Genomic DNA, 26,482 nt, shown 5'->3' on the forward strand with positions numbered 1-26,482 from the left:
CTTGACTTTTTCTGGAGCATTTGATTTTTCCCCTTTATCCTTTTCAGGGGAGGCCATGTTTAAATATGCATCAATAAGTAAACAGTTAACAGCTGATTCTTTTCTTTTGACATCATCACAGTCATTTGTGAAAACTCAATTTTTATTATACAATCATTTCTGCAAAGTGCTTGGTGACAATATGATGTTTGTGTTTGCCTACAGCTCTACCTTTATCACATGGATGAGCTGTCTGAACTGCACAACCCCAAACAAAGGCATCCCCTTATCATCATCAGAAACAAATCTGTATGCCACTACATTGATGCTGATATGATCTTCGGTAAGTGTTGTAACATTTTTGCACTTTACATTGCACTGGATAACTGTTCATCTTAAATACCACGTAGTAAATAATACAAAACTATTTTACACAGCACAATGCGAATACATTCACCCAATTGCCGTGACAAGCAGTGTTTCGCAATATCTCGCCTACCAAATTAAATTGGTAACAGATTAAGAGTTTTGAACCCCTGCGTATTCAGAGGTTTGCTGGATACGGTGGTAAGGCAGTCAGTGCAGCCGATAGTCTTTTTAAAATGGTCGTGGTGGAAATATTTGCTACAACAGTGAGTTTCAATCCGTTGTCTTGAAGGTTTTTTGTCGTTATCACAGTGTGAATTGTTCCAACTTCCAGCATCCTTCCCAGACACAACGTCTCAATGCTCAACGCTCCCACGTCCCATATACCGTATCAGAGTCACTCTTGTTACAGCAAGCCGTCTTGCTCGAAAATGGAGGGCAAAAGTGAGAAGTGGAAGGGGACAAACTTGACCCCTGTCCCATGGTAGAATTTGTTCTGGAACTCGACCCTGAAATGCAGTGCTCATGTAAGCAACAGAACTCTAATGATGGACGAATGAATGTGTAACAAGGTGAAGTGCAGTTAGGAGACTGAAGAGATGAACAATGGTGATACAAGTCAATGAAGAATGAGTTCATAGCTGTGTGTGACTCACCAGTGGAGGCGGACGGCATGGAGGAAGGTCGACAGACGCTCCATGACCAGCAGGATGGACACGGTGAGCGTGGAGAAGAGGCCGAACACAGGAACCAGAACCAGCACTCCTAGTCTGGTGGTGATCCTCAGACAGAGGCGCATCACCATCCCCCACAACACCTCGGACAGCTGTAAAAAGAGTAAAAAAACAGCACATGTTGGCACACGTAAAGAGTCAAAACAGTACATGTTGGCACATGTAAAATGCACACACAAGCGCACGTTCGTGAAATACAAAGTAGAAGGTATTAGAAAACAGACAGCACTTACGGGCATGAGCCAAGCTGAGGGCCCAGAGATGCAGGTAGGAGGCAGTATCGGAAATGCAGCCCAAGCAGTACTCTATGGTATGGATGGCCTGGTGCAGGAGTACATCTGCCAAGTCAAACTGCAAGACAAAATAATACATAATATACCCGCTTAATTGGTATTGATCAGTGAATAAGAAAACAAACAAATCAGGTGCATCAGAATGGATTTTCCGTTTTAATACAGTATTAAGTTTACGTAGTGATCACACAGCTACAATTATGCAACTTTCCACCTAGAGGCTGGCTAGTCCCGCCTTCCTCCTCCTCAGCTGGGCAGGTTTACACTCCAACACTTCTCACTCATCTTCAAAAGCCATCGACTTTAAAATGGCATCTAGCTTGAGGCTGAGGGAACCAGCATCAGAAGAAGCTGATGGGAAACGCATCACATTTGCACTTGTGTTTTTACATTTGGACATTGGTCTTGTCCGCTGCATGATTAGCTTCAGAGCCAAAGTGAAACGTCACTTCCTGCTTCAGCACTGTACCAGAGATTTTCATCCGCCATTTATTCTCCCATAGACATGTGGTAAAATGCTTATAAAAATAGTTTTACTGGTTCAAACCAAATGGTTCAGATATATTTAGAAACAGGAGAGACCACATAACATTTCACTCGGACCAAAACGTTACAAAAATCGCAGATTTAAAGAAAATATTTTTCTGTGTTGTTGTTTTGGTCGCAGTGAAATGGTCTATGGTCTCTCCCGATTCTAAATATAGCTGAACCGTTTGGTTTGAACAGGTAAAACTATTTTTACAAGCATTTTACAAAATGTCTATGGGAAAATAAATGGCGGATGAAAATCTCTGGTACAGTGCTGAAGCAGGAAGTAGGCGGTCACTTTGCCTCTCTATACATTCTTTTCTGCTTCTTTTCTCCTGCTTTGTGCCATTGTCGCTGTAGCTATGGTTTCACTGTGGCTGCTCACCGCTGGCCGTGCGTACACCCACAGCACAGGTATACACCCCCAAAAACTCCCACATTTAAAAGACTATTTCATTCAAATGGTGGGATTTAGGCATGTATACACTAGGTCACAGCCAGAGGTTATTTAATATACACTGTAATATTTCTTGTTATTCTAAGGTGAAAAAGAGTTGCATATTGCAGGTTTAAATGCAATATTGGACATCCAGGGAGAGGACACCTGTTTGGGAATGGCGTCTTTGCTGCTCATGTCATCAAGCCCCTCCTCTTCGTCGTCTTCATACGGCGGTGCTGTGGAGTTGTCGTCCTCGCTTACACGCCTCACCCTCATAACCCTGAGGTGAGATGATGACAGCGTTAATTATCACCAGTATTGAAGGAATGTATGGATGTTACTGCTCGTTGTGCTCGAGCAGACAACATGCTCAGAAGTGACATCACACTCACTCTGCGTCTGCGCAGGCCTTTGCCACCGCGGTACAGCCAGTAGAGGTAGAGAGGTTTTCCTAACAGCAGCACAGGAACTGACAGCATGGCGACCACGACCAGGAAGATCTGCAGTCCGGTCTGCGCAATCAAGATAACACACGTGCATACAACACTGAGGTCAAACAAGTGCACAGCTGATAAACAGATTATATTCTCAAATATATTATATTATAGCTTCATAGTTCAACAAAAATATGTTATGCTTTAAATCTAAAATTGTTCATGGATTACGTTCTAATCTAACAAACCTATCAATTTAAAAGTCAAGCACGTTACCGTGGAAACAATTAAGCTTAACCCAAAATCACAAATCAGAATGAGGGGGTCCCCGGTCTATTTTCTACCTTGTAAGGGGTCCTTGGCTGAAAAACATTTGAGAACCTCTGATATATGGTATATACTTATTTCTTTCATATTCTTCTCCCATTTTCTCACCAATTGTACTGGGCCAATTTCCACTGCTGTCCCAGTCATTGCTCCACCCCCTCTGTCGATCTGGGGAGACTTGTAGACTAGCACCATGCTTCCTCCAATACATGTGCAGTCACCAGCCGCTTCTTTTCACCTCACCTTCAGCGAGGACTTTCCCCCGGCAGGACGTAGCATGTGGGAGGATCACGCTAAGTTCCCCTGACCGCCTGAACAGGTGCCCCACCCCCAACCGACCAGAGGAGGCACTAGTGCAGCGATGAGGACTCATACCTCACCGGCTTCCCACCCGCACATGCAGCCAATTGTGTCTGTAGGTGGTGTTGTCGTCCGGATCACATTTTCAGGACTTGTGACTCGCCTTGGATTTGAGCACTTTTTTCGGGAAGTTTCTTGTAATAAGGACTAATAATTTGGCATCAGATATTGATAGCTGTATTAAAGGAGAATTTCGTTTTCCTCACATTAATCGGAGAACACTGGGTGAGTCGTCAGATAATAATTAATGTGAGGAGAGGGCTCCAGGTAAAAAAAAAAAAAAATCTCCTTTAAGACTGCATACTCAAAAACAAACTTTTTCTGAAACACAAAGAGAAATGGCCTGCCAACATCTGGCTCAAACCTAAACTTTGCACATTCGCTCATGTTCAGTAACTGGACTCAAGACTACTCAGACTTAGGTAATGGGGACTCGGCTTGGAATATTCTTTGGTGACTCTGACTTGGACTTGAATATTGAGGACTCGAGGCTCCACTTGGACTTGAGATAGGGTGGCTTCACTACAACCTTGTCTGGAGGAACATCTGACAGAGCGCTGCCAAGAATTGAACCCGGGTCTCGGCGGTGGTGAGCGAGTGCGTTTACTTCTACACTACGCAGACGCTGCCCCATAAACACATCATATTTCAGACGATGTGATGAAGGCATACCTGTCCCGGGTAGAGAGGAGTCACGTCGGCTCCCTGCATGAGGAACATATTGATGAAGTGGATGACGATGCTGGGGGCGAGGGAGGAGTCGCGCACACTGAACGCCACACACTTGTAGAGAATCATGGAGACCAGATAGCCAAAGAGAAGAGCAGCTCAGGGAGAAATAGCAGATAGACATTACATTTCTGTCAGAAGTGCCTGAAGGGAGAGAACAAAGAAGGTGGTGATTATAATGACTGGAGCCTCTCAACACTAACCTAAACAGCTGTGTACGCTACAGAATAAATAAACCGCGTTTTTTTTTTTAATCATAGTAATACTGATACAAGTACCATCAAAAAACTTTCAACTTCTATTTTGGTTGATTTCTAAATATACCAAACAGATTGACACTGATGTCCACGGTATGAAATTAACTCCCATTACTTTGAGTTTTGTGCTGTTTAATGTGTGTGTGTGTGTGTGTGTGTGTGTGTGTGTGTGTGTGTGTGTGTGTGTGTGTGTGTGTGTGTGTGTGTGTGTGTGTGTGTGTGCGTGTTGCCCGTAAACAAATCTAAAATTGCCCTTTGAATTGGGATGATCGGGGCTTTTAAATGCCACCTTAAAATAAAGTTAACTTTGTGTATATTGATACAGACATTACTCTGTATTTGCAACGCGTGTCTAGATTTTGTTCTGCACTGTACCTACACAACCCCCACCCCCTTCTTCTACTAGCATTATTTACCTCAGTGACAGACAGCACAAGCTAGCTGGCCAGCGAGCTCACTTGCTCACTAGTTTTTCAATATGCAAACCACCCGCTGAGTCAGGACTAGTAGAAACGGATTGAAATGAAATAGAAACAGTGGCTGACCCTCTCCTGGTTTAGTTTAGTCCCTGGAAATGATCGAAAATTATCTTTTTAAAATACAAAATATTTTACAGGGGCAAAAAAAGCCCTTGTTAAAAAACGTTTTAACAGTGTCCACGGTGTGCATTTGGTAAGCTGAGCGCATTTGGCGAGCTAACTTGGTTCAAAATGTGTGCCAGGAGGAGTGGGATAATGAAGGTAATCTAGCATTTTATAACTCAAGAGTGAATCACTTGATGTCATTTCATAATCGAGACATTAGTGATTTCCCTCTGAATCAAGTTTGTAGATGTGACTTGTGTCAGGTCCTGTGTTACCAATATGCACATACAAATATAACTCGCCTATGTAGCTGCCTATAGTCATGACTCCATCACAGTATCATTGCCTACACGTTATTTTATCTATGTCTACCTATCTAGAGCTGTTCATGTCACAGGTGAAAACTTTGCTAAAATCCGGGGGGAAAACGTGCCACAAATCCATTCAGTGAAATTTTGCCGTTGATATGCACGGTTGCATTGACTGGACATAGGTTCGAAAAATAATACTGACGTGCGAATAAATCGCACGAATAAATGACTCTTGGTGTGTAAGGGCCTTTTAGACCAGTGGTTCTCAAATGGGGGTCCGTGGCACTTTGCCAGGGGGTCTGCGAAAAGTTTTCAGGAAAATAAAAATACAAACTTTTTGTGTATGCAAAAGCTTCATAGTTAAACGGAGATATGTTATGCTTTAAATCTAAAATGGTTCATGGATTACATTCTAATCTAACAAACCTATCAATTTAAAAGTCAAGCACGTTACCGTGGAAACAATTAAGCTTAGCCCAAAATCACAAATCCGAATGAGGGGGTCCCCGGTATATTTTCTATCTTGTAAGGGGTCCTTGGCTGAAAAACATTTGAGAACCTCTGTTTTAGACTGTATTGTGAGGTGCACTATCATCTGATTTACTCACAGGATCGATGCCAAATGGGTAGGGTCCCGTGAACACGCCACTGATATTGGGGTCCAACGTCAGCAAAGCGTTTGTTTGGAGGGTTTCATTTCTGCACGTAAACATGGAGGTGTCAATTAGACTTTAGAGAGAGAGAGAAACAACTGACGCACATAAAGGCCCATTAATTATTATTATTTGTTTTGAGGACTCACGTCCACTGCTGATTTAGGAACATCGCCCGAACACTCCAGCCAGAGCCAAATATGTTGATGGACTTGGAGAAACAGTGGTTGTAGATCAGCCCCGTGTACACAGAGAAAAGCCCCATCATTAGGATGATATAGCGCCCCTCGAAGAACATCATCCAGACCTGAGGGGCAACACAAAAAACCATCCATGAGAAAGAGATGAACAACAACAAAACACCACGTGACAGATGAGAGGGGGAAAAGCAGTCCCTGCCTCGTTACTGGATCGTTTCTTCCTCTGCTTCTTCTCCGTCAGCACCATCCACAGGGCGAAGAACGTCATTACCGCCCCGTGCCCAAGGTCACCGAACATCACGGCGAACAGGAAGGGGAACGTGATGATGGTGTAGGGAGCTGTCAAACAGAGAGACACGTTGAACACACTTACTTCTGAAGTGCTCCAAACCTGCGCTCAACAAGGTTTCAAGTTTGTTCATCTAATACAGGGGTGGGCCATTATTTTTCATGGGGGGCCACATGAGAAACCCAGATTGTTGCCGGGGGCCAAACAAATATTGTCATGCCGTAACCCATGGATGGGTAACTTTGATGATAGAGAAGGCCACAAAAAATGTCCTCGCTACCAGGTTTTGCTGAGGGCCGAACAGCGCCAGCAGATTAGGTCCTAATCTACTGAGCATTAGACCCTCAAAGCATAGGGAAGGAAAAAAACAAACCCCACAAAACAAAATGGCCGAGATATAGAGCAGATAGACGTGAACTTGTTGGTTCTTAACAGGGTGGGCGGAGTGTCGTTACTCGGGATGCGGTTTACGAAGGACGGAACGGTGGCGTCACCTTTTCTCTGATCAAACAGAAACAAAAACATAAGAGGATGATGGGAAAACTGGTACTAACTTTACACACCTGATTCATATTCGACGGACTTCCCCACTCACCAAGCCTTCTTCCAGCGCCCCCCGCAGGTTGGCCAGGTCACTAACAGGACACCACACCTCCGCAGTTAGACACTTGTTGGTGACGTGGAAGCTGCAGAGGTTGAGGATATGGTAGATAGCCTTCATCTTCTTCACCTGCACGACCCAGGTGAAGGCCGCCTCGGAGGCCTTCTGCAGAACCTGCCTCAGATAGTCTTCAGTGCGGTGCAGCACCTGGAGGGGAGACAATACATCATAAACCAGTGCTACCATGATCACCTTCAAATAGGAAAATACCAGTCAAATATGACACAAGTTAATTGTATTTTATATCATATCATAATCATATCATATATCATAATCATATCAATATCATATCAATATCATAGGAAGAACAACAAGAGATTGAGGAAGTCAGAGACAGGTAGACAGCAGAGAGCACCCACACCAACCAAACCCCAGATCCAGACAGGACACGGCTTTACAGCTTTTTTTACTTTATTTTGTTTTCAGCTGTGTGAAAAAGTGAAATATGTGAGGTACATGATATATTATACATCAGTGTGAGTAATAATAAGAGTTATACTAATAAAGAGTAAGGTGCATTAGGTCCAGTCAGTGGATCATTTGATTATTGCACAAATTGCAATATTTAGTAGTTATTGCACTTGAGTTTTATTATATTATCAGATATACAGGTATCAAAGGTGAGTTTTTGATTTGTAGACGGGTGGAGTGAGACCAATGTTATTGACTGACTCAGCTTGTAACGCAGTAGAGTGCCCCAAATGCTACCCAAATTGTTGTGTAGAGTAAAATACATGCAATGTTCATACCTGGTCCAGCCCTACATTACTTGGGCTCAGTCCCAATTGTATTCAAAGTGTTTGAATGTTACAGTTAGATGTTATTCTGGACCAACTATATATTTTTTCTTCTGATTTCCCCCTCATTTTCTCCCAAATTGTACTTGTCCACTTGTAACACGGGGCGCGAACCTGCGACCCTCATGTTGGTAGGCAGGGAATCTACTACACTACCCGGACCAACTGTAATGAGGTAAAAGATTGATCAGTCCTACATTGTTAAAGGAGAACTTACCTCCAAAACACTTTTTTTCAGCTTTTAACCAATATATATGACTTTGGGGGTGATGTGTGAAGAATTCTGGTCAGAATTTCCACATTTGACACCAAACTGTTGCCATTTTACCATTTGTATCATTTTTCAGCAGCATACCTGGCATAAGCCAGTAACACTGCTTTTTTTTTCTTCTCAAATGAATGGGATATTTGACACGTCATGACGTCATGGTGAACCAAAGACTATGGGATTTCAAGATAGTTACTCCCCTACTCCCCCTGTACCCTTTCGGCTCCTCACAACTCCAAGCCTATTGCCATGATGTCACTTGACCTGTTAATTTATTACAATCGCCTGTTATTTTCCTACCAACTCCTATGTAACACAATACTATCAATAAACGCCACTATAATCATAAAAGGAAGGACATAGCAAGTAAATCATTCCCAACCTTTTTCATACTAAGGGGCCCTATGATGAGATTTGGTCTCATGTAAATCTTATTTTTTATTTTTTATAGCCTAGATATGATTTTGTCCAGAATTCCATATAATTAGGTTGAGAGACAACGAATGCTGGAATCCTCTCAAGGACGACTGGTGGTCTTCTGTGCCCCTTTTCGCTGGGGACACAGAGCTGCTGCACTGACTGCCCGGAGGGAGGGAGGGGTTTATTGTGTGTTTGCAGCAATCAGCTCCGAGAGCCCAGCATCAAAGTGAGAGCCTCAATTTCATCCTTCCGCAAACAAATCTTATCGCAGCGCACATGTAAAATATAACGCTATACTACGACGTGAAAGCAGCAGCAGCAGCAGCTCTGTGCTCTCAGAGCACAGAGAGCACAGTCTGACATTTCCGCGGCTATCAGTCCGACTTGGAAGCACTTTCTCTCGGCCAGTCTGCTCTCTCATGCACCCGCGGGGGCGCGCGGCAGCAGCACACAGCAGCAGTGAGAGGCGGGGGCTTTCAACAGTCTGACATTTCAGCAAACAAATCTCGTCGCAGTTTAGCGGACATGTAAAATATAACGCTATACTACGACGTGACAATGTGACAAAGCTTCTCTAAACATATCGGCTAATATAATATCATCACTGTGTACAAGCAACGTCAACTTTTCTGGAAATCAAGTCAGCAGAGCAGAGCGACTGGCTCTGTCTGTGTGTGTGTGCTGCTCGGGGGATTCGCATGGGAACAGTGTGAGGAGGAGAAGAGCTCTGCGCTGCCTCCTGCGCCCTGAGAGGAAAAATCAGAGGTGTTGTAACTTTCAACAAGAATCACGAAAAGCCCCAAAACGCAAATTAAAAACGGATTTCATTGCGCGGTTTATCTCTAGTTAGACGAGGGAATTACGTGGAGAAATCTCGCATTGTGTTACCCCAGAGCGAGAGGTTTGTCCTATTGTGGGTGTGCTGCTGTTAACGAGCCCATGTCACTTTGCTCTCGTAACGTAGTTTGAGTAGTTTCCATAGAGATACATGCAGAAAAATAATTAAATTTCTAGTTCGCCACTGAATTACCAAATTGATATAACTTTCAACCATTTTGAGCAAAGCTCTTTCCAAACAGGCCACCAGCGTTGGCTAGTTGTTGATATTTATAAAGATATTGCCCCTCTCAAATAAATTATTTTTGAGGCAGTAGGCAAACTGTAATGGCGTCGATTTCCGAAAAAAAATCTGGACTTGAACACAGCCAAAGAGTCCAGTATAGACAAGAGTATATGTAATTTCTTGGTTTTTTACATAGGTATTTTCAAATCACTGTTCTAATACATATCTAGGGGGTAAGTCCTCCTTTAAGGTCTTGGATGCGTGTCCTTAGGCTGTCCATCACGTGGGCTCTCTCCTCATCATTCTCAGGGTGTGGATAAAGATGGCAGTGGTAACTGAGAGACACCAAAGCAGACGGATATGATGAATATTGAAAATGAGGAATATATGTGGAATATTTCAAGGCCAAATTCCTTATTTATCTCCTCTGTCTCTCTCTCACCCACTCACTCAAGGACTCACCACCAGACACGCACGCACGCGCACACACACACGCACGCACGCACACACACACACACACACACACACACACACACACACACACACACACACACACACACACACACATAAGCACAATATCCTACCTCAACGTACCATGGATGTATTAAAAGAACTGGATAGGGGACGTGCCACGCCCACCCATGCATTCGGTCCCCATGCAAGTGGATGGGAATGTTCCTTTCTGGGCTGCATGGTAAATAAGAACGCAGTTCTCTTTGCAGGCTGTTTAATAACAGAACAGAACTAAACAGGAAACAGGAAGTGTAACATACAAAACAGTCCGTGGTGCCCCTGTACCAGGGCAAAATGTTCCCTACATGGCGTCACGTGCTTGCAATACAGAGCTTCGCCACCATGTTCAAATGGCTTCACAGCCCAGCGGGGGTCATCCCTATGTTCCCCGGGTCCTATGTTCCCCGGGTCCTATGTTCCCCGCTTTTCCCAAATAGGGTCCTATGTTCCCCGCTATTTTCCCTGGGAGAGGTTAGGTTTTGGGTTAGGGTCTGGGGGAGGTTAGGTTTAGGCGTGGGGGGTGGGAGAGGTTAGGTTTTGGGTTAGGGTCTGGGGGAGGTTAGGTTTAGGGTTAGTGAAAAACGGGGAATATAGAACCCGGGGAATATAGAACCCGGGGAACATAGACATGATCCCGCCCAGCGCTATTCCTGGGGGCTTGCAACCTGCTTGCAACGTACTTCTACTGTGGGTAGGCAGCAGTTTAGTTGTGTTCTCACCAGGTTCTCACTGCGCTCCTCCCCCATCACCTCCTGACCCCCGACCCCGCTCGCATTTCTTACCGCAAGGCATTCTGGGTATTGGGTGACGTGTTGAAGCTCTCATCCTCTCATCATGCAAACGTTCTTGTAACGAGAGTAACGTTAGCACTAGCAGTAGCATATTATGTCCCGTTTATAATACTTTAAGAAGTTTCATTTACAAACAGAAGACTCGTATGTGCGGATGATATTATCACGGATATAAGAAGTGGAACCGAGGCTCCGTTGATCAGAGGAAGAAGACTCAATGGACTCAGATTAATGGTTTAGCTGTGAAGCTAACGTTAGCTGTGAAGCTATTTGAGCTTTGAATGATAACGTTTGTCAGAATAGTTCCTGTCACTGTGTGAAAATGAAACTGTCTAAAGTCCAGAAGCTGAGAGCTGTGGTGAAGCAGCGCCTAACTGCCGCTGTTGAAGAGATATTTGGTCTGTTTGAAAGAACAATAGCAGAATACGAGGAGGAAGCTACTCGTTCAAAAGAGAAGATCGATCGACAGCGTAAACTGCTGGACACTGTGCGGTTACACAGAGACGCCTTGCCTCCAGACCTCCAGCAGCTGTTGGTCATTGAAGAAGAAGTTCCCCCTGAGCAGCAGGAGTGGAGCCCCAGTCTGGACCAGAGCCCACAGGAAGAGGAGGAACTCTGGACCAGTCAAGAGGGAGAGCAGCTTCAGGAGGACCCAGAGCCCCCAGACATTAAAAAGGAACAGGAGGAACTCTGGACCAGTCAGGAGGGGGAGCAGCTTCAGGAGGACCCAGAGCCCCCAGACATTAAAAAGGAACAGGAGGAACTCTGGACCAGTCAGGAGGGAGAGCAGCTTCAGGAGGACCCAGAGCCCCCAGACATTAAAGAGGATCAGGAGGAACTCTGGATCAGGAGGGAGGGAGAGCAGCTTCAGGAGGACCCAGAGCCCCCAGACATTAAAGAGGAACCGGAGGAACTCTGGATCAGGAGGGAGGGAGAGCAGCTTCAGGAGGGACCAGAGCCCCCAGACATTAAAGAGGAACAGGAGGAACTCTGGATCAGGAGGGATGGAGAGCAGCTTCAGGAGGACCCAGATCCCCCAGACATTAAAGAGGAACAGGAGGAACTCTGGATCAGGAGGGAGGGAGAGCAGCTTCAAGGGCTGGAGGAGGCTGATACCAAGTTCCCATTCTCTGTTGTCCCTGTGAAGAGTGAAGAGGAGGAAGAGAAACCTCAGTCCTCACAGTTTCATCAAAGCCAAACTGAGGAGAGCAGAGAGGCAGAGCCTCTAGCCTGCAGCTGCTCAACTGAACAGATGAAAACAGAAGCTGATGGTGAGGAGGAGTGTGGAGTATCAGAACCAGCAAATAACTTGATATACTTATATCAAGCTAGTAATTCACAACCAACTAGTGATGACAAGACTGAAGACAATGATGATGAATGGGTGGAAACTAGTAAACTTCAGTCAGGTTTAGACTCACAAAAAAACAGTGAAGTTCCAAGGAAGAAAGAGTTCAGCTGCTCAGTTTGTGGTAAAATATTTGGTAATGAAGCAGACTTGAAGAGACACATGATAGTCCACACAGGTGACAAACAATTTAATTGCTCAGTCTGTGGTAAAGGTTTTGGTAATAACAGAGACTTGAAGACACACATGATAGTTCACACAGGTGACAAACAATTTAATTGCTCAGTCTGTGGTAAAGGTTTTGGTCATAAAGGACACTTTAAGACACACATGATAATCCACACAGGTGACAAACAATTTAATTGTTCAGTCTGTGGTAAAGGTTTTGCTCATAAAGACTACTTGAAGAAACACATGATAGTTCACACAGGTGACAAACAATTTAATTGCTCAGTCTGTGGTAAAAGTTTTGGTCGTAAAGCAGAATTGAAGACACACATGATAGTCCACACAGGAGATAAACAATTTAATTGCTCAGTCTGTGGTAAAGGTTTTGGTCATAAAGTGAACTTGAAGACACACATGATAGTCCACACAGGAGATAAACAATTCAATTGCTCAGTCTGTGGTAAAGGTTTTGGTCAAGGAGCAAACTTGAAGAAACACATGATAGTCCACACAGGAGATAAACAATTTAATTGCTCAGTCTGTGGTAAAGGTTTTGGTCAAAAAGGGGACTGGAAGAGACACATGATAGTCCACACAGGAGATAAACAATTTAATTGCTCAGTCTGTGGTAAAGGTTTTGGTCAAGGAGCAAACTTGAAGAAACACATGATAGTCCACACAGGAGATAAACAATTTAATTGCTCAGTCTGTGGTAAAGGTTTTGGTCAAAAAGGGGACTGGAAGAGACACATGATAATCCACACAGGAGATTATCAATTTAATTGCTCAGTCTGTGGTAAAGGTTTTGGTCATAAAGGGGACTTGAAGAAACACATGATAATCCACACAAGAGATAAACAATTTATTTGCTCACTCTGTGGTAAATGTTTTGCTCTTGAAGTCTACTTGAAGAAACACATGATAATCCACACAAGAGAGTAAACAATGTAATTGCTCAGTCTGTGGTAAAGGTTTTGGTCGTAAAGGAGACTTGAAGTGAGAAACATTTAACTCCACAGCCATGGAAAACCTGGAATAGTCATGGGATTTCAAAATCTTGTTTTCCAGGCCTGTAAAACTCATTGTTAAAATCCTTGAAAGTTTATGAAAAGTTATGAAATGTGTGTAATGAAATTGTTACAGTAATCTTCCCGTGGATAACCTTCCATGTAATGTAACATATAACGGCAAATTGATTCTCTGTAGCTATTGACATAACGTAGCTCTAACTTGTCGATTTTAGTGCTTCTTGTATTTTATATTCATATTTTTATGGAAAATTCCTGTTTTAGTTCAATAGCTTCCATGATGCAGTGACATCAACGCACTAAAGAGCAGCTGTGTCTATTTGTCTATAATAATCATTTCTGGTATTGATTCAGAGTCACTGTCTTACAGTAAATGGAAATTATATTTGGTTAAGACTGACGACAGTCTTTCAACCCGCGTCACCTCCGGGGTCAAGCGGCACCGCTCCTCATTCGCCTCATTCAAAACAACTATGGTGAAACCCGTGAATCTATTTAGATATCTTTTTATGAATTATTTTTTAACCTAACACCACTTTTTATTGATAATCTTTTTCGACTTGGCGACAAACTTTGTTTTTCTACCTACTTTCTCCGAATTGTAACATACCTTATTAACTGCAGCCATTTCCTCTTCTCTTTCTCATCGCAAGGAAAGTGGCAGAATGACAGTTGAATCATTTTCTTAGTGTCAGATCTATTCCAACAATGAGGGACACAGCACTGCGGCATATTGACAACGCAGAGAGGCTTGGCGCTTGGACCCGGAAGTCGTATTGTCGGGAGGTCATAGGTCACAGCTTGACAAGGGAATTATTGATTCCTGAAAAGTCATGGAAGATTTTATAAATTTTATCCATGAAAATGTGTGGGAACTCTGTTAATTGCTGTCTGTGGTGGAGGGGGGATTTGAGGTCCAGTTATGTATGTATGTAAGTCTTTGTGCTTTGTGGTGTTGTCCTGTGTTTATGTATCACACAAAAAACTCAATAAAAATTGATCACAAAAAATGATGTGGTAAATGTTTGAAACCTGTTTGAAACCCTTTAAATGTTTGAAACCTGTTTGAAACCCTTTACATCAGACCTGCTACATGTCACACAGGTTTACACTCCAACACTTCTCACTCATCTTCAAAAGCCATCGACTTTAAAATGGCATCTAGCTTGAGGCTGAGGGAACCAGCATCAGAAGAAGCTGATGGGAAACGCATCACATTTGCACTTGTGTTTTTACATTTGGACATTGGTCTTGTCCGCTGCATGATTAGCTTCAGAGCCAAAGTGAAACGTCACTTCCTGCTTCAGCACTGTACCAGAGATTTTCATCCGCCATTTATTTTCCCATAGACATGTGGTAAAATGCTTATAAAAAATAGTTTTACTGGTTCAAACCAAATGGTTTAGATATATTTAGAAACAGGAGATCACATAACATTTCACTCGGACCAACACGTTACAAAAATCGCAGATTTAAAGAAAATATTTTTCTGTGTTGTTGTTTTGGTGGCAGTGAAATGGTCTATGGTCTCTCCCGATTCTACATATAGCTGAACCGTTTGGTTTGAACAGGTAAAACTATTTTTATAAGCATTTTACGAAATGTCTATGGGAAAATAAATGGCGGATGAAAATCTCTGGTACAGTGCTGAAGCAGGAAGTAGGCGGTCACTTTGCCTCTCTATACATTCTTTTCTGCTTCTTTTCTCCTGCTTTGTGCCATTGTCGCTGTAGCTATGGTTTCACTGTGGCTGCTCACCGCTGGCCGTGCGTACACCCACAGCACAGGTATACACCCCCAAAAACTCACACATTTAAAAGACTTTCATTCAAATGGTGGGATTTAGGCATGTATACACTGGGTCACAGCCAGAGGTCATTTAATATACACTGTAATATTTCTTGTTATTCTAAGGTGAAAAAGATTTGCATATTGCAGGTTTAAATGCAATATTGGACATCCAGGGAGAGGACACCTGTTTGGGAATGGCGTCTTTGCTGCTCATTTCATCAAGCCCCTCCTCTTCGTCGTCTTCATACGGCGGTGCTGTGGAGTTGTCGTCCTCGCTTACACGCCTCACCCTCATAACCCTGAGGTGAGATGATGACAGCGTTAATTATCACCAGTATTGAAGGAATGTATGGATGTTACTGCTCGTTGTGCTCGAGCAGACAACATGCTCAGAAGTGACATCACACTCACTCTGCGTCTGCGCAGGCCTTTGCCACCGCGGTACAGCCAGTAGAGGTAGAGAGGTTTTCCTAACAGCAGCACAGGAACTGACAGCATGGCGACCACGACCAGGAAGATCTGCAGTCCGGTCTGCGCAATCAAGATAACACACGTGCATACAACACTGAGGTCAAACAAGTGCACAGCTGATAAACAGATTATATTCTCAAATATATTATATTATAGCTTCATAGTTCAACAAAAATATGTTATGCTTTAAATCTAAAATTGTTCATGGATTACGTTCTAATCTAACAAACCTATCAATTTAAAAGTCAAGCACGTTACCGTGGAAACAATTAAGCTTAACCCAAAATCACAAATCAGAATGAGGGGGTCCCCGGTCTATTTTCTACCTTGTAAGGGGTCCTTGGCTGAAAAACATTTGAGAACCTCTGATATATGGTATATACTTATTTCTTTCATATTCTTCTCACATTTTCTCACCAATTGTACTGGTCTAATTCCCACTGCTGTCCCAGTCATTGCTCCACCCCCTCTGTCGATCTGGGGAGACTTGTAGACTAGCACCATGCTTCCTCCAATACATGTGCAGCCACCAGCTGCTTCTTTTCACCTCACCTTCAGCGAGGAGTTTCCCCGGCAGGAGGTAGCGCGTGGGAGGATCACGCTAAGTTCCCCTGACCGCCTGAACAGGTGCCCCACCCCCAACCGACCAGAGGAGGCACTAGCACAGCAACGAAGACTCATACCTCACTGGCTTCCCACCCGCACACGCAGCCAATTGTGTCTGTAGGTGGTGTTGTCGTCCGGGTCACATTTTCAGGACTTGTGACTCGCCTTGGATTTGAGCACTTTTTTCGGGAAGTTTCTTGTAATAAGGACTAATAATTTGGCATCAGATATTGATAGCTGTATTAAAGGAGAATTTCGTTTTCCTCACATTAATCGGAGAACACTGGGTGAGTCGTCAGATAATAATTAATGTGAGGAGAGGGCTCCAGGTAAAAAAAAAAAAAAATTCTCCTTTAAGACTGCATACTCAAAAACAAACTTTTTCTGAAACACAAAGAGAAATGGCCTGCCGACATCTGGCTCAAACCTAAACTTTGCACATTCACTCATGTTCAGTAACTGGACTCAAGACTACTCAGACTTAGGTAATGGGGACTCGACTTGGAATATTCTTTGGTGACTCTGACTTGGACTTGAACATTGAGGACTCGAGGCTCCACTTGGACTTGAGATAGGGTGGCTTCACTACAACCTTGTCTGGAGGAACATCTGACAGAGCGCTGCCAAGAATTGAACCCGGGTCTCGGCGGTGGTGGACAAGTGCGTTTACTTCTACACTACGCAGACGCTGCCCCATAAACAGATCATATTTCAGACGATGTGATGAAGGCATACCTGTCCCGGGTAGAGAGGAGTCACATCGGCTCCCTGCATGAGGAACATATTGATGAAGTGGATGAGGATGCTGGGGGCGAGGGAGGAGTCGCGCGCACTGAACGCCACCCACTTGTAGAGAATCATGCAGACCAGGTAGCCAAAGAGACAGAGCAGGAAGAGCAGCTCAGGGAGAAATAGCAGATAGACATTACATTTCTGTCAGAAGTGCCTGAAGGGAGAGAACAAAGAAGGTGGTGATTATAATGACTGGAGCCTCTCAACACTAACCTAAACAGCTGTGTACGCTACAGAATAAATAAACAGCGTTATTTTTTTAAATCATAGTAATACTAATACAAGTACCATCAAAAAACTTTCAACTTCTATTTTGGTTGATTTCTAAATATACCAAACAGATTGACACTGATGTCCACGGTATGAAATTAACTCCCATTACTTTGAGTTTTGTGCTGTTTAATGTGTGTGTGTGTGTGTGTGTGTGTGTGTCTGTCTGTCTGTGTGTGTGTGTGTGTGTGTGTGTGTGTCTGTGTGTGTGTGTGTGTGTGTGTGTCTGTGTGTGTGTGTGTGTGTGTGGGGCAGGGTAGGAAATTAGTGGGGGCTCGGGGCAAATTGGCCGTAAAAAATCTAAAATTGCCCTTCAAATTGGGATGATCGGGGCTTTTAAATGCCACCTTAAAATAAAGTTAACTTTGTGTATATTGATACAGACATTACTCTGTATTTGCAACGCGTGTCTAGATTTTGTTCTGCACTGTACCTACACAACCCCCACCCCCTTCTTCTACTAGCATTATTTACCTCAGTGACAGCACAAGCTAGCTGGCCAGCGAGCTCACTTGCTCACTAGTTTTTCAATATGCAAACCACCCGCTGAGTCAGGACTAGTAGAAACGGATTGAAATGAAATAGAAACAGTGGCTGACCCTCTCCCGGTTTAGTTTAGTCCCTGGAAATGATCGAAAATTATCTTTTTAAAATACAAAATATTTTACAGGGGCAAAAAAAGCCCTTGTTAAAAAAACGTTAATTTCCTACCCTGGTGGGTGTGTGTGTGTGTGTGTGTGTGTGTGTGTGTGTGTAACAATAGTGACATAATGAAAGTGCCAGGGACTTGGGGCTCTAGTCACTCACACGTGGTTGAAGACACTGAGCACCACTCCAAAGCTCATGTGTACGACACCGATAATGACGGACATCTTCATCTTGTAAGAGTTCAGGAAGGACAGGCGATTTGTCGCCATGTTCCATATCTGCCAAAAGAGCAGAAAGAAACTGAGATCAGTGAAGATGATATGACAAAAAGAGTGAGTAAAGGTCGTTGCACACCAAGAGCGACACAAATAAACATTCAGAAAAAGTCAGAATAATTCGCGGGCAAATTATTCGTCCAAAATATTCGCACAAAACGAGATGCAATTTTTGTGGTTAAATTAAATCGGTTCTAAGCAAATCATCGCGCCGTGGAAAAACGAGTGAACATCAAGCAGCGAAGAAGACTTCTGAGGAGAGGAGAGAGCATGGAGAGTTCCACTGCTTGGTACAGGAGCTGAAACCACCACCTACTTCAGGATGTCTGTGGGACAGCGTTGAGTCCCAGAGAGCCCAGTGACCCAGAACACCGGCTATCCGTTTGTTTGAGGTCTGTTGGAGAAAAATATAAGTTCCATTGGCATTTCCCAATAAGCTATCAAGGTCAAATAATATCACAAGTAATAATAAATAAGTCCAGTTTTAACAGTGTCCGCGGTGTGCATTTGGTAAGCTGAGCGCATTTGGCGAGCTAACTTGGTTCAAAATGTGTGCCAGGAGGAGTGGGATAATGAAGCTAATATAGAATTTTATAACTCAAGAGTGAATCACTTGATGTTATTTAATAATCGAGACATTTGTGATTTCCCTCTGAATCAAGTTTGTAGATGCGACTTGCGTCAGGTCCTGTGGTTACCAACATGTACATACAAATATAACTCACCTATGTAGCCGCCTATAGTCATGACTCCATCACAGTATCATTTCCTACACGTTATTATTTTTTTTATACCCCCCCCCCCCCCGATTTTTCCCCCCCATTAGTGCTAATTTATATTTATCCTGGTTGCTGCTCCACCCTCTGCCGATCTGGGGAGAGCCGAAAACTGGCTCCATGCTTCCTCCGAGACATGGGCAGTTAGCCAGCCGCTTCTTTTCACCTGACAGGGGAAGCTTAATCGGTAGGACATAGCACGTGGGAGGATCACGCTATTCCAACGAGTTCCCCTCCCTCCGAACAGGCCCCCTTCACGACCAGAGGAGGCACCACATCAGCAACCAGGATATTGCATGTTTTGGTGAAGGGGGTTCCTATATGAAGGAAACACCCGGGAGGCACGGGGAGAACATGCAAACTCCACACAGAAAGGCCCTTTTGACGACCCCACCCGGGCGGTGGGCACTCGAGGACATGCGGACGGGCACGCATTCCTTCAGCGTTCACAGCGTCCCAGGTGGGAATCGAACCCAGGACCTTCGAGCTGTGAGGCGACAGCGCTTACCACTGCACCACCGTACCCCCCCTACATGTTATTTTTGTCTATGTCTACCTATCTAGAGCTGTTCATGTCACAGGTGGAAACTTTGCTAAAATCCGGGGGGAAAAACGTGCCACAAATTAGTTCAGTGAAATTTTGCCGTTGATATGCACGGTTGCATTGACTGAACATAGGTTCGAAAAATAATACTGACGTGCGAATAAATCGCACGAATAAATGACTCTTGGTGTGTAAGGGCCTTTTAGACCAGTGGTTCTCAAATGGGGGTCCGTGGCACTTTGCCAGGGGGTCTGCGAAAAGTTTTCAGGAAAATAAAAATACAAACCTTTTGTGTATGCAAAAGCTTCATAGTTCAACAAAAATATTTTATGTTTTAAATCTAAAATGGTTCATGGATTACATTCTAATCTAACAAACCTATCAATTTAAAAGTCGAGCACGTTACCGTGGAAACAATTAAGCTTAGCCCAAAATCACAAATCCGAATGAGGGGGTCCCCGGTATATTTTCTATCTTGTAAGGGGTCCTTGGCTGAAAAACATTTGAGAACCTCTGTTTTAGACTGTATTGTGAGGTGCACTATCATCTGATTTACTCACAGGATCGATGCCAAATGGGTAGGGTCCCGTGAACACGCCACTGATATTGGGGTCCAACGTCAGCAAAGCGTTTGTTTGGAGGGTTTCATTTCTGCAACGTAAACATGGAGGTGTCAATTAGACTTTAGAGAGAGAGAGAAACAACTGACGCACATAAAGGCCCATTAATTATTATTATTTGTTTTGAGGACTCACGTCCACTGCTGATTTAGGAACATCGCCCGAACACTCCAGCCAGAGCCAAATATGTTGATGGACTTGGAGAAACAGTGGTTGTAGATCACCGTGTACACAGAGAAAAGCCCCATCATTAGGACGATATAGCGCCCCTCGAAGAACATCATCCAGACCTGAGGGGCAACACAAAAAACCATCCCTGAGAAAGAGATGAACAACAACAAAACACCACGTGACAGATGAGAGGGGGAAAAGCAGTCCCTGCCTCGTTACTGGATCGTTTCTTCCTCTGCTTCTTCTCCGTCAGCACCATCCACAGGGTGAAGAACGTCATTACCGCCCCGTGCCCAAGGTCACCGAACATCACGGCGAACAGGAAGGGGAACGTGATGATGGTGTAGGGAGCTGTCAAACAGAGACACGTTGAACACACTTACTTCTGAAGTGCTCCAAACCTGCGCTCAACAAGGTTTCAAGTTTGTTCATCTAATATCTATACAGGCCTTATCACATCAGACTCTACAGAGAATGGCCCTAACTAGATCCAACTGATCAACAATCAACCATAGAACAAAATGACATGAGTCTGGACAAGCATCAGGAAAAGCACAAGACACACAAGTGCAGATTTGATCGAGACAGAAAAAGCCTACCAATTTTACATAGCCGAATACAGCCATTCTCAACCACTGGTGGGTCTCAGAGTATGTTCATTTTGAAAAATTTCCATAATCGAAAATCGGGGAAAATTAACGATCAATTATCGATTATCGATCATATTAACACGTTCACTGCCATTGACGAGATATCTCGGCTTACAGAATCCAACGGTTCACTGCCAATGACGAGATATCTCGGCTTAAATTTTTTTTTTTTTTTTTTGACGGTGGGACGTGGATCAACGCTCCCCACGTCTCCTATAAAAATATTGGAGTCAGCGAACGTGTACAACCCATTCCACGGACCCACTAAGTGGCGACAGTGCTCTCCACACTAGGAAAAGCAGAGCCAAAACTGTAGGGTAACGCGCGAGGAAACCATTCTCTACTGTAAAATGGATTGGCGAAAACGCTTTCACTTTCGCGCATTATCGCGCTGGGAGCTGGCGGTGGGGGATTCCAAAAATAGACTGGGTGGAAAACACACTTTGAAACACGCAGCATAAAGCCTAGAATCGCACAAAGCTTCATCAAAGCTCTCAAACCCAAGAAACAAGTGAGCCCTATCCACACTCGCTGCCAGGGAGGGAGGCTGCTCAAACTCGCAGCAGCAGCAGCAGCAGCAGAACACTCGCTTGTGACAAACGCTGCTGAAAGCCACCAGACACGCCCACGGAGGGAGGAGTTTGAAGGAGAGGGCGTTCAGAACTATATTGTTTAGATGTCTGATCTCTCACTGATGCCAAAAATAAATGGTTAAAGTGACTGTTCTGCCTGTTTGATTGAATTTCACAAAACTGCGATTATCTCAGCTTTCACTCTCAGACGCTGAAACCATGCTGTACTCAACGGCTAATATCTACATAACTACTAACTCTACAAACTAACTCTTTTAGACAGAGAAAGCACACATTCTATTAGTACTTTTGTGAACTTTGTGTTCACAAAGTCCAAGCAGAAAAGAATCCTCGGCTCTTGTAAAATGAGCCAGAATCCTCAAAAAAACCCTCTGGCAGAACCTACCTACAGTAAAAAAAAAAAGGCTGGCAGTGAATGTGTTAATAATAATATGTATTTATTATTTATTTTTTTACAAAATGAATGCCTATGGCAGAAAATACGAAAGACAACGTATTCTCCTCAATGAACTCTTTGTTTCAATGTGTCTCCTCTCCAACACTCTGCTGTCCCCGGCGCATGCCGGTGTGAATTCCCCATGTTTAAAACAGTTTTGTTGGCACAAAGGCCCGTGCCCAGCCAGAAAACTAGAGACTATATGAAGCTCCACCTCACGTTAGTCGGCTGTGCAATGGAGTGGGGCGAGGAGGAACGAATTCCACCCAAACCTAGTCCGCAAAAAAAAAAATAATAATAACAAAATCGATAAGAATTCCACATGATCGATTCCATTCCTTAACGATCAATTATCAATTTTCGATAACTGATGAACATCCCTATCTCAGAGCGCCATCTAGTGTATGCTTTGAGGGTCTGAGGGTGTTCACTGGGCAGATTACGTCCTAATCTACCGAGCATTAGACCCTCAAAGCATAGGGAAGGAAAAAAACAAACCCCACAAAACAAAATGGCCGAGATATAGAGCAGATAGACGTGAACTTGTTGGTTCTTAACAGGGTGGGCGGAGTGTCGTTACTCGGGATGCGGTTTACGAAGGACGGAACGGTGGCGTCACCTTTTCTCTGATCAAACAGAAACAAAAACATAAGAGGATGATGGGAAAACTGGTACTAACTTTACACACCTGATTCATATTCGACGGACTTACCCACTCACCGAGCCTTCTTCCAGCGCCCCCCGCAGGTTGGCCAGGTCACTAACAGGACACCACACCTCCGCAGTTAGACACTTGTTGGTGACGTGTAAGCTGCAGAGGTTGAGGATATGGTAGATAGCCTTCATCTTCTTCACCTGCACGACCCAGGTGAAGGCCGACTCGGAGGCCTTCTGCAGAACCTGCCTCAGATAGTCTTCAGTGCGGTGCAGCACCTGGAGGGGAGACAATACATCATAAACCAGTGCTACCATGATCACCTTCAAATAGGAAAATACCAGTCAAATATGACACAAGTGAATTGTATTTTATATCATATCATAATCATATCATATCAATATCATAGGAAGAACAACAAGAGATTGAGGAAGTCAAGAGTCAGGTGGACAGCAGAGAGCACCCACACCAACCAAACCCCAGATCCAGACAGGACACGGCTTTACAGCTTTTTTTACTTTAGGCTATTTTGTTTTCAGCTGTGTGAAAAAGTGAAATATGTGAGGTACATGATATATTATACATCAGTGTGAGTAATAATAAGAGTTATACTAATAAAGAGTAAGGTGCATTAGGTCCAGTCAGTGGATCATTTGATTATTGCACAAATTGTAATATTTAGCAGTTATTGCACTTGAGTTTTATTTTATTATCAGATTTATACAGGTATCAAAGGTGAGTTTTTGATTTGTAGACGGGTGGAGTGAGACCAATGTTATTGACTGACTCAGGTTGTAACGCAGTAGAGTGCCCCAAATGCTACCCACATTGTTGTGTAGGGTAAAATACATGCAATGTTCATACCTGGTTCAGCCCTACATTACCGTAAATTCCGGACTATAAGACGCACCGGTCTATAAGCCGCGGGACCAAAATTGACTATTTTTTTCTTCTATAAGCCGCACCGGTCTATAAGCCGCGGGTGTTTTGATGTTTAATTACCATATGAAAGGGTTCGTGCACAGAGAGGAATGTCGGGAAATAGATGGCTGTTTGGGGAAGCTCCCATTTATTAACATTTCAACAAAACAAAACAAAAGTCAGGTCACTAATCCCCAGACAAAATCACACAACAATAGGCTATATGTGCAGCAAACCTGTAACCAGAGAAGTCAAGTCACTAATCCTCGTCTTCCTCTTCTTCCTGCGTACTGAAACCACCAAAGTCCTCATCTTCAGTGTCGGAAACGAACAGGTTCAGGGTGGCTTCGTCAACCACTCTCCTCTCTCCTTCATTGTCACTCAAAACCAACGAACTCCTCTTCGTCACTGTCGGCATCGAACAGCCTCTGAAGCCTCTGACGGCCCTCAGCGCCAGCTGTGGCGGCGTATCCTCTTCATCCCGCAGCAGTCCAGCGTTTTGGAACCCGTTGGTGATTGTGGATGTTTTCACACTCCTATAATATTCTGTGCTGAGACAGTTCCTCCTGCTGCACCGTCCAACGCCTCACCATTGACTCATCGATGCCCAGGTTACGCGCGGCTGCTCTGTTTTCCTCTTTTAATGCGAGATTGACTGCTTTCAACTTGAAAGCTGCTTCGTGTGAATTTCTGCGTACCTTCCCCATGGTAAGTGAGAGTGTTGCTTCTACTGCTCGTTCTCATGCTGTCGAGAACGAGCAAAGCTTTTTTTTGGTGAAAGAATCCTCCAGGGCGCTTCTTGTTAACAGTCCGAGTGAGTGGCAGGTCGAACGTCAAAGGCACTTCATCCATATTTATGATCTGCTCCGGTTCGATGGAATATTCCTTGATCTTCCTTTGTGTGAATTCGCCGAAGTTTGTGATTTTCTCCTGGTAGTCGGGGGAGGGAGTTGATGGCCGAGTGGCCGTTTGCTTACCGTAATTACCATATGTAAGTGGTCACGCACAGAGGGGATTGTCGGGAAAGAGATGGCTATTTGAGGAAGCTCCCATTTACCGTATTACCGTAACATTTCAACAAAACAACATAACACAACACCACCGTTGTTTATTTTTACAGTGCACACAGTGTCCGCGGTGTGGTGAAAAGAGGGCAAGAGAGGAAATTAAAACAGAAGTGGATTTATAGTTAGAAAGAGTGCTAAAAAAGAGAGATTTTATTTGTATTTTTTTTTTTTTTTTTGAAAAAATCCATAGATAAGACGCACCGTTATATAAGCCGCAGGGGCCAAAAAACGGGAAAAAAGCCGCGGCTTATAGTCCGGAATTTACGGTACTTGGCCTCAGTCCCAAATGTATTCAAAGTGTTTGAATGTTACAGTTAGATGTTATTCTGGACCAACTGTATTTTTTTTCTTCTGATTTCCCCCTCATTTTCTCCCAAATTGTACTTGTCCAATCCCCCCCCCCCCCCCCCGCTGCACCACCTACTACTACAGCTACCTGCTATTGCAGTGAACAGGACACACCCTCAAGCCGGTTTCCCACCTGCAGACACAGCCAATCGTGCCTGTATGGACGCACAACCCAGCCGCAGATAACACGGGGGCGCGAACCTGCGACCCTCATGTTGGTAGGCAGAGAATCTACTACACTACCCGGACCAACTGTAATGAGGTAAAAGATTGATCAGTCCTACATTGTTAAGGTCTTGGATGCGTGTCCTTAGGCTGTCCATCACGTGGGCTCTCTCCTCATCATTCTCAGGGTGTGGATAAAGATGGCAGTGGTAACTGAGAGACACCAAAGCAGACGGATATGATGACAGCAGGCAGATTGACACCAGGCGGCTTCACATATGAGAGCAACAAACTGTGCTCAGATCAAGTCGCCGTGTGGTGATGATGGACAACTTACCAATCACAGATCTTTTGAACTTTCTGTCCAATCTGGTCACCCCAGAACCCGCCGACGAATTTGGTAGTCGACGTAATCACATGGTTTTTTTTTTAGCTGAAAAAAGAAAAAAACGTTTGTTTTGTTTCCGCGAAGCTGCTGCCTGCGATCCATGCCTGCGATGGCCTCACTGGCTGGCTTGGCTGTCTTTGATGCACATGCGCAGTACCGATCATCCGGGGAAAACGTGACATCACCGTGACCGGAAAAACAAGCAGCTCCCAGTGCTTCTCCACAGAAACTGTCTAGCCGTCCTCATCCTACGTCCAAAGTGTGGAAGCATTTCACCCACAATAATGTGAAGTGCAAAATCTGCTAAATAAGAACTCGCTATCATGGCAGCACGAGTATGATGCGCGAGCATCTCAAAAGGAAGCACGTTGTGGCGAATGCAGATGAAGGCTAATTAGCTTGTTAGCTCACTGGCAACCGCAACGTTAGCTGCTAACGTTAGCTATTGGCTAACGATATTAACGTTAAAAGGCTGCTGTAACGTTGTCATCTCATAGCAACGTTAAGCTCATGTGTTGCTGACGGGAATACTGGAAACCTCATTTTACTCAGCAGTTTGCACTCTACGACATTTAAAAATGTGTTTGATGCCTGAAGACTGAAACAATTTATTTTTGTTGATATTTTGGTTGCATACATAGTGAATAGTTTTTGGTTCCATTTCCATGCCACGTAGTAGTGCCCTAATTTTATTTTGCATTATTCATTCAATGGATAGTACATATTTCATTGCACTATATGTTTTCAATTTCAAT

At 43.9% G+C, this 26,482-nt stretch overlaps 1 pseudogene across 1 annotated transcript; it reads right to left on the reverse strand.

Annotated features, from left to right (window-relative positions):
- LOC310780637 (V-type proton ATPase 116 kDa subunit a 2-like) lies at window positions 1-25,735 on the reverse strand (annotated as a pseudogene). Its single transcript has 14 exons — window positions 25,677-25,735; window positions 25,459-25,552; window positions 22,904-23,116; window positions 22,662-22,809; window positions 20,716-20,855; window positions 20,469-20,623; window positions 20,274-20,364; window positions 18,278-18,396; window positions 17,144-17,354; window positions 15,743-15,862; window positions 2,505-2,619; window positions 1,311-1,430; window positions 1,002-1,171; window positions 1-854 (listed from the first exon to the last, which is right to left on the reverse strand). The product of its transcript is annotated as a V-type proton ATPase 116 kDa subunit a 2-like (transcript).
- Between the last annotated feature and the right edge of the window lie 747 nt (window positions 25,736-26,482).

The sequence above is a fragment of the Poromitra crassiceps genome, assembly GCF_964638095.1.
Source record: "Poromitra crassiceps genome assembly, chromosome: 8".
NCBI lineage: Eukaryota > Metazoa > Chordata > Actinopteri > Beryciformes > Melamphaidae > Poromitra > Poromitra crassiceps.